The 20090-nt window shown below is 45.6% G+C and overlaps 1 long non-coding RNA gene across 1 annotated transcript in view; it reads right to left on the reverse strand.

Moving 5' to 3' along the window:
* Positions 1-11732, reverse strand: part of LOC144766950 (uncharacterized) — a 58995-nt gene extending 47263 nt beyond the window's left edge. Inside the window, exon 1 of the long non-coding RNA XR_013598000.1 lies at positions 11662-11732. This is a non-coding gene — a long non-coding RNA (uncharacterized LOC144766950). The remainder of the gene's footprint in view (positions 1-11661) is intronic.
* Between the last annotated feature and the right edge of the window lie 8358 nt (positions 11733-20090).

A 20090-nucleotide genomic window follows, 5' to 3' on the forward strand; every position in this document is an offset into this window, starting at 1 on the left:
GTTGACTTTGCTGGGTTAAGCCGGAGGCCTGAGACGCTCTCAAAGGCTTGAAGGGACTGGAGACGTCTAGGGCCTGAGTGGGCTGGATCTGCCAAAAAGAGCAGGACATCATCTGCGTATAGCGCGATTTTATCGACGTGATGGCTACCCCCATGTCCAGCCCTGGATTTGGTCATCTGAGCGAATGAGACACGCTAGAGCAGGGGTCTTCAATCTGTGGGGAGAGACCCCCAGGGGGGCGTGGAGTCCTAGAAAGGGGGTCGCGCATTCCCGGTCGCACTTCTGCCTTGAACTGGCTGGATCCGGAATCCAAAACATTTACCCTTCATTTTGGATTCAAAATAGTAGCATCTTCAGGCGCTCTATGATTGGAGGACATCGTGGAAGCATACAGCGTCATCGGTGATTTTCCTCCAATCAGAGAAACTGCAGACTGAACACCAGGAAATGCAGGGAACTGTGGCCATAAATATGCTCCTAGGGAAGGGTCCGTAGTGCTACAATGTTTTTTTTTGTTGCCGCTGCCTTTCCCGGACTTCCTCGTCGTCGTTACGGCTGCTGTGTTTTTCCAGCTGGTGTACTTTTCGTGCTTCTTCTTCGCGGCCGCCTTTGAAATACAATCTCCTGGCTGTTTCCTGGTTTCCAAGGCAACCGGAGCATCATTTAACTTGTAAGTAGTCTACCTCTTCCTCTCCTCCACCATTCAGTGGCTTTTCACCACTCAGACCCACACACAAGCATACAAGCACGCACACACATTCTTATCTCCAAAAATTCATGCCCACCCTTTCCCCACTGCTGTCTTTGGGATTCATCTGCTAAAGTTAGTCACACAACCAATAGCACAAGGTTCGAATAGTGAATGCAGGCTGGAGAGCATTTCTCATAGGTTCAGCCAGGCACCTGCTGACTTGCCTTGGCTGTGGTTTCGGACCTGTTATACTTTGCTTGATATCACCAAAAACTCTGCAATGTGTTTTTATGACTATTTAAACATTCCTGTCTCTCTTCCTATCTCCTCTCCCTTAATTTCCTTCAGGTGGCTTCTTTTCACTTCCGGTTTTGATTTCTCTGACCTGTCCTCCCTCTCCTCCCGCTGCCATCATATCCAGGGCAGGCATGGCTCTCTGTTTCGCTATGTAAGTGCATTCCCGACCATCAGGATCATGTGGGTCCTGTCTCCTCACCCCTCCAATGGTCAGGACTTGGCTATGTCTTAGACAAGGTCTATCCTTCTGTTGTGAGTAAGGAGTGTCTCTCCCACACTGGGGCTATCTCAGGTGAGTCCTGCCCTCTCACCCCTCCAGTGGGTCAGCCAGGCCTGGTTCTCTGTTCCACAAGGTCTCCCTCTGGTGTAAGGAGTGTTTCTCTCCCACACTGGGTATCTATCGGTGGGTCCTGCCCTCTCACCCTCCATCTGGCATGGCTCTCTGTGCCACAAGGTCTCCCTGTGTTGTGAGTAAGGATTGCCTCTCCCACACTGGGGCTCTCTTGGGTGGGTCCTGTCCTCCAACCCCTCCAGTGGGTCTGCCAGGGCCTGACTCTCTGTTCCACAAGGTCTTCCTCTGGTGTAAGGAGTGTCTATCCCAAACTGGGGGTCGTGCTGCCCTCTCACCCCTCCATCGGTGCTGCCAGGCCCTGGCTCTGTTCCACAAGTTCTCCTGTTCCATTATTATCCCACATATTAACCAGAGAAACTATGTCTTGACATTAATGGTTTTCTGGAGAACAGTTGCATTGAATATATTTTTAATTTGCCTCAAACCTCATGTGGAACCTGATCTCTCTGTAGAGAGGAACACTGTGTTTCCTGTTCTGCCTGTTTATTTGATCAAAGTATTGCTTTCTGGAAATTGCAGTTCTCCAATGTTTAAGAACCTTTGGATTGCTGTACCTGATAACAATATTTTGTAAAAATGAAAGCCTGAGAGTGGATGCATGGACCCTCTTTTACTAATGTTTTTAAGGGCGCTTGTACACTGAAAGGCTACACAAAAGTTAGTGTCAATCTACTTACTTTTTAAAGGCCTGTATGCTTTATTGCGTTGTGTTATGCACCCGCCCAAGCATAGTTTAGTGAATGCATGCCATAGTGTTTGGCCTTCATTCTGAGATCTATATCCATGGTGACCTGGTAGCATAGTGTAATTTAGCGTCCCTATGCAAAGTAGGGTTCTTTATGGCGCTCAAAGGCTGGCCTCAGAGCCTGGCCTCTCTGTAAAGAGTGATGCAATGTGGTTCCATGGAGAAGGTAAGGTGTGACCCTGAAGAGGCAGGAACTGGGTGGTCTGCTCCATAGCACCCCTTGGTAGTATGGAGGTTGTCCATGAGGAATAAGCAGGTGGTGGTTTGTGTCCCAATGTTTATTGATGGGGCCGAATGAAACCTGGGGGAGGGCAAGAAGCAGTGGCGGTTGGCATGGACCCTGAGGAACTGAGATGGGTCGGTGAGTCTATCCTGGGTACTGCATTGTCTGTGTTTGCCTTGTGGGCTGTGGCAGTAAAGTAAGGACTAGGAGGCAGGTTTCCCCTGCAGCAGTGAGGCTAAAGGAGGGAGGTGGGAGAGTGGGCCATGCTTGAAAAGAATTGCTGAGAAACATCTTCTTCTCAAACCAGTCTCTTGCCGGTATCTCGTGAAAAATTATTTGCCATGACAACTGGGGGCGTATATGGTTGTGGATTATGAGGAGTACTAATTTCTAGATATTTTTGTGAGGAGGGGTCCTTATGCCTGAAAATGTTTGACATGGGGGTCTCAGCATCCAAAAGTTTGAAGACCTCTCGCTAGGGGCGCCATCGCTAGAGCAAAAAGGAGGGGGGGCAGCCCTGTCTTGTACCTCTTTGAATCGGAGAGGCCACGAGAGAGCACCATTGACGAGTACTCTAGCTTTAGGGTGGGAGTACAGAACTCGGATAGAGTCGCTGAATTGTTGACCCAAGCCCATCAGTGTGAGCACGTCTTCGAGGTAAAGCCAATCCACTGTGTCAAAGGCTTTCAAGAGGAGTGCAAGATAGGGGTTCAGCGGATGGCGGTGTGGAAGAGCAACAGTGTCTGGTACCTCGCATCGGCATGAAGCCACATTGGTCCGGGTGGATCAATTTATTTATGAATGGACGCAGGCATCGGGCGAGAATTGTGGTGATAATCTTGATTTCAGTGTTAATTAAGGAGATTGGGCAATATTCTGTACAGGCTGAGGAGGGCAGTTGAGCTTTGGGGATGACCGCAATCTTCGCAACATCTTGCTGAGGGGAAAATGTCCCTGTGTCTATGACATGGTGGAATAGAACGGAGAGATGTGGAACCAGAAGGTCTCTATATGTGGCGTAATACTCCTGAGGGAGTCCCATCAGGACCCGGTGTTTTTCAGGCAGCTAGTGAAGAGATTGCAGCATTTATCTTTTCTGGGGAAAAGGGGAGGTCCAAATCGGCTGCCTCAGACTGCGTTAAGCAGGAGAGGCTAACTCTCTCATGGTCTAGCTAGTCCGAGAGGGAGGCTTCAGGCTTGCGAAGCGGAGTACAGGCAGGCATAGTATTTATAAAGTTTTATATAGCGCGGACTAGATGCCGAAGGATATCAGAGCACGTTACAGTTATAGGGAAAGGAGGTAACAATCAGATCATGAATCAAACATGGGTAGTATAATAATCAAAAGATCAAATAGTTCACACATAACAATTCAATTATAAGTCCAGAGTGGACAAGGGGACTGGGCTATATGATGTAGCGTGGTGATATAAGGGTAGTAAGTGAATAATCATAAACAGGAATAATAGTTAATATCATAATAAAATCTAAACATGTATTATATGGGGTTTCTACTAAGCATTGAATCAAGTGGTGAACATCTAATAGATCATTTATAGACCTGGGTGAGCGCGGGATGGGAACAACGATGTAACAGAATGATTTAAGGGTAGCAAACACAATAATCATGTACAAGAATAATAAACACTACCAAATAATAATCATATACAGGAATGGACCATACGATACAATGTCCGATGCAATTTGGGCAGAAAATAAAGTAAAAGAAAGATATATATATTGCCCCTCCTATTAAGGTAAAGAACTTCTTAATGAGGAATTTGTTTGCTTCCAATTTGAAAACGGCCTTGGAAGAGATCCTCTGAATTTCGGGTGGAAGAGAATTCCAGATTTTAGGAGCAGATCCAGAGAAGGCTCGTTGGCACGTTCTTTTTTTGCGGAAGATCTGTGGTTTCAAGAGGAGGGAATTGGCACTCATTGACGATCTACCTCCTCCAGATAGTGCGATTTTGTGCGAGGTAGGTGGGGGTTTTGAAGTGGAGGGCTTTGTGTGAAAGGCAGGCAATCTTCAGATGAAATCTAGCTTCGTGGGGTAGACAATTTTGTTATTTTAAAACCGGAGAGATGTGTGTATTACGCTTGGGGCACATGATCAATCTGGCCGATGCGTTCAGTGAGGTCTTTAGGGGGGCCAAAGAGTATTTAGGGGGTCCACATAGCGTGGCATTTCCGTAATCAAGTCTCGGTAGCACAAGCGCTTGGACCACTTGCTTGAAATCTGCTTGTGGTAGGAAAGGTTTCAGATTCCTGAGTGTTCTTAGAAGGTGGTTAGCTCCCTTACACACGTTGCTAATGTGAGACTTCATATTCAGATGCTTGTCCAGAGTAATTCCTAGGGATTTAGCAGAGTCGATAATGCGGGGGGAGCAGTTGAAGGAGGTTAGTTGTTTCATCCATGGGTCGATTTTAGGAGTATATTTCAGGGGAGAAATGTGCTGTAATGTAAATGTAATGTAAATGGGGTCTTATATAGCGCAGCAATCACTCCAAGGAGCATCTTGGCGCTGACAACGGGTCACCAGGGGTGGTGAAGAGACACTGGTTTGCTGCTCTTATGAGAGGAGATAAGGCATTCAGATCAGCGCTTTACACAGTGTGTCGGGTGCACTGTAAATCCACGTCTTGAGGGCCTTCCTAAAAGCCGATTCAAATGCAATTTGGCGGAGATGGAGTGGGAGTTGATTCCATGCATTAGAGCCTATGACCGCCAATGATTTCCCTCCCTTTGAGATCAATCTAAAAGTTGGAATGGTCAGCAAATTTGCATTGGATGAACTTAGATTACGGGACGGGTAGTAACGTTTGAAACCCGTTTGAAGATATTTAGGACCTCGTGAGTGAAAGGCCCTAAAAGTAATGATTAGGACCTTAAACAAAACACGTTTATGAATTGGCAGCCAGTGAAGAACATCCAGTGCATCTGTGGAGGAGGATTTCCTGGGCCACTTCAATACCAGCCGGGCAGCTGCATGCTGGACCATCTGTAGCTTATGCATAACTGCTTTGTTGGTTCCCGCGTAAAGGCTGTTACAGTGGTCCAGGCTAGATGTTATGAGGGAAACCGCAACCATTTGTCAGGTTGAGTATGGTAATAGGTCGAAGAATTTCCTTAGGCTTTTAATGATGTGGAAGCAAGTACCTGCAACTGCCAGGGACTGTTGTTTAAAAGAGAGAGTGGTATCAAATTTGATTCCTAAAGTCCTGGCAGCATTTATTGTGTTGGTGGGGGGGGGCATTCGCAGGCCTCCAGAGTTTAGGCACAAAAGGATTTTGTTGGCCAAAAGACAGAAATTAGTTTTTTTCGAAGGTGGCTGAGAGGCAATTTTTGAGATTTTCTTCTGCATCCGTCGTATCATTGTCCAGGACCAGAATAAGCTGCGGATCGTCCGAATAAGAGATTGTATTAATCTTGAAGGACGATATTAGCTTGATCGGGGGTCATATATACATTAAAAAGGATCAGGAGGAAGAATTCTGTTTTGGAGGTGCTTAGCAGGAGGTGGTTCTTAGTTAACCAATTTTGAGAAGTCAGAAGGGTAGAGTTGAGTGAAGTGATGTCCTCCAGAGAGGAGATTTTCAGATAGAGTTGGGTATCGTCTGCATACATATGGAACCGAATGTCCAAGGAATTTAGAACGTTAGCTAATGGTTCCGGTAACAGATTGAAGAGAATGGGAGATAAGGAGGATCCTTGGGGAACCCCCATGCTGACTGGGGATGGCTGGGAGAGTGAATGGTTCACTTTAACTCTTTGGGTTCTGTGTTGCAAGAAGGACGCAAACCAGTGCAGCACCTGACCTGAAAGGCCCATCCTATGCTCCAGAATGAATAGGAGGTTGTCATGATTGACAGTGTCAAATGCAGAGGAATGGTCAAGTAGGATAAATAGGATACTTCAAGTAGGTGGTAAACCACTCGCAAAGGGGAAGGAGTCCCCTGGGGACCCCTTTCCCTTTGTGAGTATTTTGGAAAATATTTTTTAAGAGCAGGAAGTGGTCCCAGAGACCACTGACTACCCTTAAAAAAAATGGAACTGAAAAGTTTAATCTTTCTTTTTTAAATGCATCCCGTTTTCCTTTAAGGAAAACAGGCTGCATTTAAAAAAAAAAGTTGCTTTACTAAAAAGCAGTCCCAGAGATGGTGGTCTGCTGAGCCCAGCAGGCCACCATCCCTGGGAGGGCTGTCATTCTCAATGGGATTGCAAATTGCGAGAGGCTCATTAATATTAATGAGCCTCGCAATTTGCGACCCCATTGGGAATCGCAACTAACGTGAAATACACTGTTGTACATCGGAAATTGAGCCTCGCAAATTGCAACTCGCAAAAGAGTCGCAATTTGTGATGTGCAATTTTCTTGATCGTACATCTTGCTCTAAGTCTGCATTTCCATTTATTTTAGCCCTCAAAAATGCATAGATGAACGCATGGATATTGCTTACATGAAATTGTTGGTTGGTTGCTGCTGATGTGCTGACAGATGACTGAAGAGTTGCTATATTACTCAGTCACTAACCGACTTCAAAAGGTTCTACTTAGGACTGCAACAAGCAGCATGTGACGGAGGATGCGTCAGCTGGACCACAAAAAAACTAAATTACCAACTAATACTAACTAGTAACTAACTATTATAAGTACCAATAAGTACCAATAAGTACCAACCTACCACCACTATCTTAGTGACAGGACAAAGGAAAGGAGTCTCTCTCGTATTACCTAACTTAAGTTATCTAACCTCACTTACATAATCAGCCCAAGCGAGTGCAAATTTGCAAACAAGTGAGATAGTAGCGCCGAGCACTTGTCTAGAAGAATAACAATCGCATAATATAAGATTTTTAAACGTAACTTACCTGGCTGCATGTAAGCAGGAGCAGCATTCTTGCTATTTGGGAAACAAAATAATATTTGCAATAACACAGAACACACAATAGTAATATTAATTAAATACTCACCAAGCCCCGGGACCTTAACACTTAGCAGGTCCAGCTTCTGGTCCAGGATGTTGGACCACCAGTGAGTAAGCTGGTTGTGGGAGCGCCGGACCACCGAGCAGCGAAGCACTGCGCGGCGTACCCTTGCCCACCGGTGGTGACGCTCCTTGATTCCGTAGCCATAGCCTGGCCTGCCGCCTGCTGCTAACGTTAAGGGGAGGTAGTGGCACTGTACAAAAAACTCAAATGCGGACACTTCCACTTTGGTGAACTAGGCCCCGGCCTGCACCCCTTCTGGGCTCTGTCTTCGGCAAAGAAGGCAGCTCCTGGTCACACCCGCCTTGGCCTTAGCCTTAGGCATAGTTCTGAGGGGCGGGGTCAGAAAAGAAAATGTAGAAGTAAAAAATAAAGTCAGGAGAAGAAGTAGGGAAGTGAAAATAATTAAACAGCAAGTAAAAGAAAAACTACAAAAAACGCAGTAAAAGTAGAAATAAAACACAAAATATAAACTTAGGGAGAGAGAGGGATAGATAATAAATAAAAAAGATCAGAAAAAAAGTAAGAAACAAAGCATTGCAAAGACTGGAGAGGGATGAAAAACAAGCCCCAGAACCAAAGCAAAGACTAGAAAAACAAGATGGTGGCGCCCAATGGCGACCGCGTTGTGAAGTTAGCATAATATTCTCCCCAAACACGCAATTTGCGTTGCTGAACACCAGAAACGTCTTGCGAGCATGCACGAGCATGCGGAACAAGCAACTCCGCTTACTCGCGGTACTCCGCGCAGCGTTGCAGAGAGTTTTTCACTGCTTCGTCCAATTTCACATAGCATGGCTACGCGAACTCCGCTCATGCCTACTGATAAGTTAAGAACCATACTGAACAAAGGAGGCTTGGCAGACCTCATCCTTCTCGACTTATCAGCTTCCTTCGATACTGTGAACCATTGCACTCTGATCTTTCGCCTTAAACAGCTCGTCATTAAAAACAAAGCACTTGCTGATGCTGAAAAATGTCACGTTCAAGCCTTCCAGCTTCCACGTTCTTTGGGCTCAGTGAACTTTTTGGACATCTTCAATTAGTCGTCCCCACACACGTGACCGGGTACTGAAGCCAATACACCCAGATCACATGACCACGCAAGCACCCTGAGTCCACGGGACCAAGTCACATGACGCGCTTTTGAAGTTAAAAAAATGCCCATTGGTCATTCAATATTCGAACTTATTTTCCTGCACGAACACGGAAGAGACTAACGATCACTGACCGCGACTCTCTCTTCGATCAACTCCATCATAAGTACCACTATTCCCTTCACCGAGATCCGTAGGAGACTGCATCCTTGTTCACCATTGCCTGCATGTGTTTTTCTCTTTCTTCTTACCCTTTATGTTCATGCACGGATCTTTCACTCGCAAACCATTCACCAGTGGTCTAAACGCCCTAAATTGCACACTCCATATCACACGCGCTAAGAGAGAACTTTCTTTGGCATCAACCCAGATGTCATCAACCCAGATCACCACACATTCACTTCACGCATATTTGTTAGCAACGACAATAGTGTTATTGCGTTGTCAGGCACCTCATCAGACTAGCACTTATTGATGATGTCATTTTGTTTGTATGTGAGAATTTGTACAGATAGTGACTGATCTGGTCCCCTGTGTTTTTCCTTTATAGACCCCTGAGGAAGGGTAGTTTTAATCACCCGAAATGCATTGGGTGTTAAAATAAATGTATCACAACGATGTCTCATCAGGTTATGGATTGAAATAACGGATTGAAGTCAAATCATGAAAAATAATTATAAAATAAAGATTCATTGATGAACTGCCAATTGATAATTTGAATCAAGTTTTTTAAGTACTCTAAGAAAGTGAAGAAACAATTTAGTTTCATTGGAACTTGTGCGCAAGACTTCAGTGATTATGAGCCTCCTAACACATACAATGTATGTAATTCTTTTTGGTAACAGACCACAAATCTGGAGACTTAACTGTTGGCCGTGTAATCTAGGAGCACTCCCTTCACCTGTTCAAAAAATAAAAAAATCTAGGGGTCTTAATAAATCATTACTTAAATTTTAGCAAACATATTAACTCAGTTATTTCTACACGTTTCAGCACCCTTAGAATCATCAGGAAAACCTTCATTACACTGTTAATCCTAAACGCAGCTGCTGGACTTCTTCTTGATCTTCCAAAATTCCAGTCAGTTTCCTCAGCCATCAAGGAACGCCACTGGCTTTCAATGAGCAATTGAATTAAATTCAAGGCACTTTGGCTCACCTACAAAGCTCTTCATGACTCGGGCCCCGCCCATCTCAACCAATCCCCAGCATGGTTTGTACCCAGCAGGGATTTACGATCTAAAAGCTCCATGATGTTCACCCGCCCCAGATTCAAAAGACTCAAATCGGGGGTCGTTGCTTTGCCTCAGAAGCCTCTCAACTCTGGAACAGCCAGACTATAAACACCAGAGCGGCTCCCACCCTGCTGATCTTTAGGGAACTGCTTAAAACATGGCTCTTCAACATCTAGGGCCATATGTAGGTAATCTGTAATTACGGATTCTTAAATACCGAATTTTACCGATTCGGTATTTAAGAATCGGTTATTAGTATGTAGGTAAAAATTCAGTAATTTTTACTGAATCAGTAATATTCGGTATTTAAGAATCAGTATTTACCGATTCGGTAATTCCCATTGGGCCTGGAGGCCAAGAGGAATGAATGGGAAGCCATTCACCATTACCGATTCGGTAAATACCGAATCGGTAATAGGGGGAACATATTCAAGGGTGGCAGGGTGTCACATTGACACCCTGTTGCACCCCTGAATCGTGCATGTGTGCTGCTGATCTTTAGGAAACTGCTTAAAACATCTCCTCAGCTTCGTGTTTGTTATGCTGAATCAGCGCAAAGACTCCCCAGATTATTATTCATGCGCTTTAGAAATGTATTAACATAACATGACAAACAGCTATAGACTGGCATGAGGGAGAGCGAAGTCGGCCTGGGCAACAATACAAACAAGCACTGGTAAAAGCATTTGGTTTCTTAGTCTTGGAGGGTCCATAGAGGAGTGTCAGTACTGGCTCAGGCTGTAACTTCAGGTACACATGGGCAGGAGGGAGTACAGGGTTGGCCCTGGCAGCAATGCAAACAAGCATTGGTAAATGCATTAGTTTTCTTAGTCACAGAGGGTCCGTACTGCAGTGGCAGTGCTGGCTCAAGCTATCACTTTAGGTACAGATTGGTATAAGTGAGAGCGGGGCCGGCCTGGGCAACAATGCAAACAAGCACTGTTAAAACCATTAGGTTTCTTAGTCTTGGAGGCTCCATAGAGCAGTGTCAACACTGGCTCAGGCTGTCACTTCAGGTACACGCGGGCATGAGGGAGAAAAGTGTTGGCACGGGCAACAATGCAAACAAGCATTGGTAAATGCATTAGGTTTCTTAGTCTCGGAAGGAAAATAGAGGGGTGTCAGTACTGGCTCAGGCTGGCACTTCTGGTATAGACTGGCATGAGGGATAGCGGGGTAAGCTTGGGCAGCAATGCAAACAAGCACTGGTAAATGCATTAGGTTTCTACGTCACAGAGGGTCCGTACTGCAGTGTCAGCATTGGCTCAGGCCAAGTGACAACATTAGGTACAGACTGGTATAAGTGAGAGATGCGTTTGCCTGGGCAACAATGCAAACATTGCATTGGTTAATGCATTAGGTTTCTTAGACTCCGAGAGTCCGTACTGAAGTGCCAGCGCTGGCACAGTCTGGCACTTCAGGAACAGACTGGCATGAGGGAGAGCAGGGTCGGCCTGGGCAGCAATACAAACAAGCACTGGTAAATGTATTAGGATTCTTAGTCTCTGAGGGTCCATACTGAAGTGGCAGCACTGGATCAGGCTGGCACTTCAGGTACAGACTGGCATGAGGGAGAGTTGAGTCGTTCTGGAAAACAATTCAAACAAGCATTGGAAAATGCATTAGATTTCTAAGTCTTGGAGTTTCTGTACTGCAGGGGCAGCGCTGGCTCAGGCTGGCATTTCAGGTACAGACTGGCATGAGGGAGACAGGTGTCACCCTGGTCAACAATGGAAACAAGTATTAGAAAATGCATTAGGTTTCTTAGTGTCGGAGGGTCTGTACGGCAGTTTCAGTTCTGGCTCAGGCTCGCGTTTCAAGTACAGACTGGCTTGAGGGAGAGTGGGGTTAGCCTGGGCAACAATGCAAACAAGCATTGGTAAATGCATGAGTTTTCTTAGTCTCGGCGGGTCCGAACCGCAGTGTCAGCGCAGGCTCAGGCTGACACTTCAGGTACAGTCTGGCATGAGGGAGAGCGGGGTCGTCCTGCGTAACATTGTAAAAATACCAGAATTCAAATCGAGCTCACTTACTTGCTGTTCCATCTGGTGAGCAAATTTCTTCTGTTTTCTCCTCCTCCTGGTGCGTTCAGCTCCGATTTCCCTCAAACCCCGAGTCCACATAGCAGCACACCGCAGACTCCTCACGTTTTTCTACTCCTGGTGGGAGGGACAGAGGGACAGACTGGGCAGCTTTGCCAAAGATTAATGAGTGCTCAGTTAAAAGCAGCTGACATACTGCTGTTTTTACTCTGATAATATATTGCTGGCCTCTCTCATTTGGTGTGCACAAGAGCACACTGCAAACTTAGTCACTTCTTCCTTGGAAAAAAAAATGGACTCACGCAGGAGTAGAATAAACAAAAGTAAATCACTCAACATGCTCTGACCTGGCTGCCTGACCTGGAATGTAGGTCATCATTGCAATAGTGGAATGGACTATTACTTCTTTATGCATTTTACTGTGCCGTCTGTATATCTCAGACCGGCAATAGATACCGCATTTACCACATTCCTCTATTTGTATTTGTTAAAGCGATGTGTGTTAAGTAGAAAGTTCTATTTGAAAAACGGGGCAAACATATTGCAGGTGTGATACTCTAACAGCAATGGATGCCGTGGTTTTTACACCTTCAGCCCAACCCTTCCATATTACTGACGCAATAGAACTATCAGAAATCAACTTGTACAAACCTTTAGAGAGCCCAAGGTGGGACACCAGATGAGCATAACAGGCAACACCGCTATTAGAGGCAATTTGCCATGTGGGACCTGTTCACATTGCAAAAATATTATAAAATCAGACAAGGTAGAAATCAATGGGATTTCTCATTGGATGAATGACCATGTTAACTGTAGGACAAGCAACGTAGTGTACTTGTTGATTCGTCCCTGTCAAAAATGCTATATAGGTGAGACTGGACGGGAGATGCGGTTACGTCTAACAGAACACCGGTCGGCACTCAAAAATCATAAAAAGAATGCACCACTTGTGGAGCATTGGATTTCTGAGAAACACAAAGAGGACGACCTAAAACATGTAACATCTAGTTCAAAAGACTATAAAACCATCAAATTTTTTTGCCGACAGGTGGACCTTCTGTAAACTGCAAAGCAGAGCCGGCCAGGTCAAGAGGGAGATAAAGAAAAGAAAAAAATCCCCGAACACTCACCAAGCGACACAAAGATAAAGTCGAAATCGCCGCAGCTTTATGCAGCATGAAGGTCTCTAAGTAAGTGGGGTAGGATAAGAGAACATTTTCACTTCATAGCTCAGAGTGCCTAGGGCCACCAACAATGTTATTATATTTCTTAATCCTTTAGGCTTCAAAGGTAACGCCATGATTTTAACCGGCACAAATAATACAGTAGCATAAACTACAGAACCAAGTTCAAAGGAGATGCAGGTGATATGATTGTAACTCCAATAGTGAAGTAAGTAACATTGACTAAGTACTTTGCCAAACAACTAAATTCTTTTGGTCAATTGAAGACAATAACTTTTGACCATTCGCTCGCCCATCTGTATAGGTATCGTGGCTGATATACATGAATCAGAACCCGCAAGAGGACCTGGACAGTAAACTTGATGGTCCAGTATTCCATGAAAATAATGATGAACATGCAATAAAAGTAAGCTCAACATATTGGTCAATGTAAAAGGACGCAATATATGCAGATAGATACATGACATGTAGGAGTAGGGACCCAATTTCTCATTTAGGAAAATTTGAGACTAATTGTATGTATTCGTCTTTCTAGAAAGAAGATACCCGTTTTTTAATAAAGTTCCGTACTGAGGAAGGTGTTCATTCGATTCAAACTCAAGCACCGAAACGCGTCGACATAAGGACTCCATATGATTTTTAACTATACTGTATAAAATTGTATTAATTTGTATGTTGTATGTCAAATTTATGCAATACATGCAAACTAAGATTCATAGATCAAATCAGAAATGTATAGAGTGGGAAGATCTTTGATTTGAGCAATTGATTGCATATTGTTTTTATATTGTTTTTAATTATTGTTTTTAATTTGTGTATTGTAATTCCAACTAGGTTTTTTCCGAATAATAAATTTGTGAGAAATGAGGAATCATTAGAGTTTTTGTATCTAATATTTCTACATGTCATGTAAAAATTGATTGAGAATATCTGCTATATGCTAAATGATTGAGAATTAACTGCTCAAAGATGCTCCGCTCAGCCAAGGAGATGTGGCAGTTCTGCTTCGGGAGGCATCGCTCAGCAGAGGATGCTTTGGTTCCACTGGAGAAACACCTTAGGCCTGGGGTGGCACCACTTGGTAGGGAAAACTCAGAAATGGCAAAGTAAAGATGCAAAAGCAGGTTGGTTGGAAGTCCATGTCCATGAGATTACAAATAAGTAGGCCAGCTAGCTGGCCCCAGCAGTCACTCTGGGTTCAGGTGACGCAGGTCCAGTACTCTTACCCAGCCCAGACAGCAGAAAAGCAGTTGTTTTCATCACAGCAAGGCAAGAGTTCTGCAAAACAGAAGTCCAGCGGAGCGGCAGTCATTTCAGCAGCAAGGCAGTCCTTTTTGGCAGAGTCTTAACAGGTCCAGAAGCATACCAAAGTGGGGGTGTCAGAGGTCCAGTACTTATACCCAGTTTGGCCTTTGAAGTGGGGGAAACTTCAAAAAGAGGCTTTTGAAGTGCACAGAGGTCCTGCCTCCCTGTTCAAGGTCCATACCCACTACACAGGGTATGTAACCCTTTATGTGGGGAGAGTACATAGCCTATTTAGGGGTAAGTGAGGCTGTGTCCAGCTTCTCCATCCCATCCTGTCAAGTCACACCTAAGCCTCCATTGTGTGTAGTTGTTTAGGGGGAATACACAAAGCCCAGCTGTCACCCACCCCAGACATGTGGTCAGAGACAGGCAGCAGACACCAAATGGCTAAAGTAAGAAAATGTCAACTTTCTGAAACTGGTCTTTTCAGAATTGTAATTTAAAATCTGACTCCAGCATTAGTTAGGATTTTAAATCAGGATTCCAGAGACACCAAACATAAATCTGTAACATCTTCCCATTTGGAGATTACTCTCATGAAATGTAATGTGGCAATCCCAATGTTATCCCAAGGGAGATATTATAAACCTCGCAATAGTGAAAACATCTAAGTCTTTCACTACCAGGACATGTTAAAGGTTAAAGTACATGTCCTACTTTTAACAGACATTGGACCCTTCCCTCTGGGCTGTCCAGGGCCTACCCTAGTGATAATGTATATGTATTGGAAAGGAAGGGTGGTGCCTGGCCAAAGGATTATTTTGCCAGGTTGAAATAGCAACTACTCATACAGGATCTGCAATGACAGGACTGAGACATGGTTAGAGGACTACTTAAGTGGGTGGCACATTCAGTGCTGTAGGTCTACTAGCAGCATTTAATTTACAGGCCCTGGGGACGATTAGGGCCACTTTACTATGGCCTTATAAGTAAAAATAATATGCCAAATGGGTATGAGAAGATATTACAAGGGAGCACATGTACTTTAGCACTGGTTAGATTGGTAAAGTGCTCAGGGCCCTAAGGCTGACAAAATTGGGGTAAAAAAAGTGGAGGCAAAAAGAAAAACATTTGGGGGGACCCTGAAGAGAGATTCATTTTCCAAACAATAGCATTTGCTCCTCTCTCCCAAACCTCTTTCATTCTGTACTTTTTTAGTTAGGTGGGAGAGGAGAGGAGAGGGGTTGGAGGAATGGCCTGAGGCTTTCCACATGCTGCCAAGTTCTCACTTTGCATGTGTGTGACATTTTCATGTGCTCAGCAGGTTCATGAGTGACATTTGATTGTTGTGTATGACAGCAATTCATAAAGGGGGTGGTGATGGAGAGAGTATCTGAATTAAGCAGAACACTCCTACCCAGTCAAAAGATCAGGGCTTGATCCATCACCGTTTTTAGCTCACTGCACCATCCCAGTTCAGAACCTGGCTATATGCAAATTAGTCTGGCCCTGGCCCAGTGCATCATGGGAACAGGGCAGACCAAACTAAATTTAAGACGGCTACAATGCCAGAAACCGGTCCCCGGAAACTTGTTTCCTTTCCAGTAAAGAATTGGCTTGGTAGTTTGGTCTGCCCTGTTCCCATGATGCACTGGGCCAGGGTCAGACTAATTTGCATATAGCCAGGTTCTGAACTGGGATGGTGTAGTGAGCTAAAAAACGGTGATGGATCAAGCCCTGATCTTTGGACTGGGTATGAGTGTTCTGTTTAACTCTGATGCTATGTCCATCACCACCCCCTTTTCTGAATCGTGTATGACAGCAGTCACACAAACTTGCAAAGCCTTAGATGCTTACGGATTGCTACTGAACTCGGGTCCTACAGGCCAGATCTTGACAGGGGATCTTTTAAAGTCCAGCGCTAAGGCAGGTGGGTGCACCATGCCTTGGCACAGCGCTAGTTCCTAGGAGATGCCTGGGTGACAGAATACCCAGAGTAGTGGGGTTCAGGAGACTGCTTGTGCAAGGGACTAAAGTGAAACGAAAGTGCTGGAGAATGATGTGATTCACGCACGGTGTCAATGCAACCATCAAGTCTCTGCAGCCAAATCCACAAAAAGCCTCCCTGGGACTAAAGGCCACAAACATAACCTGACAACACCTGACCTACTCAACCCCAAGTGTGAGACAAGAGGGGCAGCAGTTTCTAAGTGCACTATCAGTGTGCTTGAGCCATGTTTGCTCTGACAGCATGCCTTTTTAAAGATGCAGTGCAAGAGATTCCAGAGGTGGTGGAACTTCAACTTGCGTGACAAATGATTTCAGTGCCGTAATACAGTAGCGATGACGCATTTGCGTTAGTTTGACCCCCGATGAGTGACACTTGACAGGGCTCATATGGTGGATGGTCGAGGTCTTTCACCCCCTGTAAGCATAAGTGAAGGGTGTGATGACTTAGTTGTGGGTGTGGTCTGTGTTAATTTGGATCTGCATAGGTTTCTTTTTTAGGTGTTATTGTTATCGTGTTTAGAGCAGGGCCTTTCACCTAAATGAAAGAGTGGGGCGTGTCACTGACCTCTGCATTGAGCCAGAAACTGCTGTTGGTCATCGCGAATGGCAGGACCTGGCCAAAGGGCAGAGGTCAGTGCAGCTTCCTTCCAGGTCAGGCAGCCAGGTCAGAGTGTTTTACTTTTGTTTATTCTACTCCTGCTTGAGTCCAGTTTTTTTTCCAAGGAAGAAGTGACGGAGTTTGCAGTGTGCTTTTATGGCCACGCAAAGAGAGAAGCCAGCAATATACTACCTGAGTCAAAACAGCAGCATGTCATGTCGGTTTTAACTGAGCAGTCAGCAATCTTGGAAAAGCTTCCCAGTCCATCCCTCTGTCCCTCCCACCAGGAGTAGAAAAACGTGTCAGAGTCTGCGGTGTGCTGCTATGTGCACTCGGGGTTTGTAGGAGATCGGAGCTGAACGTACCCGGAGGAGGAGAAAACAGCAGAAATTTGCTCGCCAGACGGCACATCAAATAAGTGAGCTCGATTTGAATGCTGATCTTTTTGCATTGCTACTCAGGGCGACCACGCTCTCCCTCATGCCAGACTGTACCTGATGTGTCAGCCTGAGCCAGCGCGGCCACTGCAGTACTGAAACTCCAAGACTTAGAAATGTAATGCATTTTCCAATGTTTGTTTGCATTGTTGTCCAGGACGACTCAACTCTCCCTCATGCCAGTCTGTACCTGAAGTGCCAGACTGTGCCAGCGCTGGTACTGCAGTACGGACTCTTGGAGTCCGTACTGCTTGTTTACATTGTTGCCAGACTGACCCACCTCTCACTTATACCAGTCTATACCTAAAGTTGTCACTTGGCCTGAGCCAATGCTGACACTGCCGTATGGAGTCTTCGTGACTTAGAAACCTAATGCATTTACCAGTGCTTGTTTGCATTGCTGCCTAAGCTGACCCCGCTATCCCTCATGCCAGTCTATACCAGAAGTGCCAGCCTGAGCCAGAACTAACACCCCTCTATTTTCCCTCCAAGACTAAGAAACCTAATGCATTTACCAGTGCTTGTTTGCATTGTTGCCCAGGCCGACTCTGCTCTCCCTCATACCAGTCTGTACCTGAGTGACATTCTGACTGAGCCAGCACTAACACTGCAGTACAGATCCTCAGAGACTACTAAACCTAATGCATTTACCAATGCTTGTTTTTATTGTTGCCCAGACCGGCCCTGCTCTCCCTCATGCAAGTCTGTACCTGAAGTGCCAGACTTAGCCAGCGCTGCCACTGCAGTACGGACTCTCTGAGACTAAGGTACCTAATGCATTTACCAATGCTTGTTTATTATTATTATTATTAACTGAGCTTATAAAGCGCCTGGTTACACTAGTCAGTGTGTCCCCGCGTTTACATTGTTGCCCATGCCTACCCAACTCTCACTTATACCAGTCTGTACTTAAAGTTGTCATTCGACCTGAGCCAACGCTGACACTGCAGTACGGACCCTCCGTGACTAAGAAACCTAATGCATTTACCAGTGCTTGTTTGCATTGCTGACCAAGCTGACCCCGCTATCCATCATGCCAGTCTATACCAGAAGTGCCGGCGTGAGCCAGTACTGACATCCCTCTATTTTCCCTCCGAGACTAAGAAACCTGATGCATTTACCTGTGCTTGTTTGCACTGTTGCCCAGGCTGACTCTGCTCTCCCTCATACCAGTCTGTACCTGAGTGCCATCCTGACTGAGCAAGCACTAACACTGCTACACAGACAGTCATAGACTAATAAACCTAATGGATTTACCAATGCTTGTTTGTATTGATGCCCAGGCCGACCCCGCTATCCCTCATGCGAGTCTGTACCTGAAGTGCCAGGCTGAGCCAGCGCTGCCTCTGCAGTACAGACTAAGAAACCTAATGCATTTAGCAATGCTTGTTTGCATTGCTGCCCGTGCCAACCCTGTTCTCCCTCATGCCCACGTGTACCTGAAGTGACAACCTGTTCCAGTGCTGACACTGCTCTACGGACCCTCCAAGACTAAAAATTTAATGCATTTACCAATGCTTGTTTGCATTGTTGCCCAGGCCGACTCCGCTCCCCCTCATGCCAGTCTGTACCTGAAGCGCCAGCCTGAGCAAGCGCTGACACTTCAGTACGGACCCTCCAAGACTATAGAAACCTAATGCTTTTACCAGTGCTTGTTTGCATTGTTGCCCAGGCCGACCCCGCTCTCACTTATACCAGTCTGTACCTAAAGTGATAGCCTGAGCCAGCGCTGCCACTGCAGTACGAACCCTCTGTGACTAAGAAACTTAATGCATTTACCAGTGCTTGTTTGCATTGCTGCCCGGGCCGACCCCGCTATCCCTCATGCCAGTCTATACCAGAAGTGCCAGCCTGCGACAGCGCTGACACTGCAGTATGGACCCACTGTGACTAAGAAACATAATGCATTTACCAATGCTTGTTTGCATTGCTGCCAGGGCCAACCCTGCACTCCCTCATGGCCGTGTGTACCTGAAGTTACAGCCTGAGCCAGTGCTGACACTCCTCTATGGACACTCCGAGACTAAGAATCCTAATGCATTTATCAATGCTTGTTTGTATTGATGCCCAGAGGCCGACCCCACTCTCCCTCATGCCAGTCTGTAGCTGTTTGTCATGTTATGTTAATACATTTCTAAAGCGCATGAATAATACCCTGGGGCGTCTTGACGCGGATTCACCATAACAAACACGGAGCTGAGGAGATGTTTTAAGCAGTTTCCTAAAGATCAGCAGGGTGGGAGCCGCTCTGATGTTCACCGGGAGCTCGTTCCAGGTCTTGGCCAATGCTTGTTTGCATTATTCCCACGGCCGACCCATGTTTAAGCAGTTTCCTAAAGATCAGTAGGGTGGGAGCCGCTCTGATGTTCACCGGGAGCTCGTTCCAGGTGTTGGCCAATGCTTGTTTGCATTGTTCCCACGGCCGACCCATGTTTTATGCAGTTTCCTAAAGGTCAGCAGGGTGGGAGCCGCTCTGATGTTTATAGGCAGGCTGTTCTAGAGTTTAGAGGCTTCTGAGGCAAAGCAACTACTCCCGATATGAGTCTTTTGAATCTGGGGCGGGTGACCATCATGAACCTTTTAGATCGTAAATCCCTGCTGGGTACACTCCATGCTAGGGATTGTTTGAGATGGGCGGGGCCCGAGTCAAGAAGAGGTTTGTAGGTGAGCCAAAGTGCCTTGAATTTAATTTGATTGCTCACTGAAAGCCAGTGGTGCTCCTTGATGGCTGAGGAAACTGACTGGAATTTTGGAAGATCAAGAAGAAGTCCAGCAGCTGCGTTTAGGATTAACAGTGTAATGAATGTGTTCCTGATGATTCTAAGGGTGCTGAAACTTGTAGAAATAACTGAGTTAATGTGCTTGCTAAAATGTAAGTAATGATCTATTAGGACTCCTAGATTTTTTATTTTTGGAACGGGTGGATGGAGTGCTCCTAGATCAGAG

This window comes from Lissotriton helveticus, chromosome 1_1, assembly GCF_964261635.1.
Source record: "Lissotriton helveticus chromosome 1_1, aLisHel1.1, whole genome shotgun sequence".
In the NCBI taxonomy this organism is placed as follows: Eukaryota; Metazoa; Chordata; class Amphibia; order Caudata; family Salamandridae; genus Lissotriton; species Lissotriton helveticus.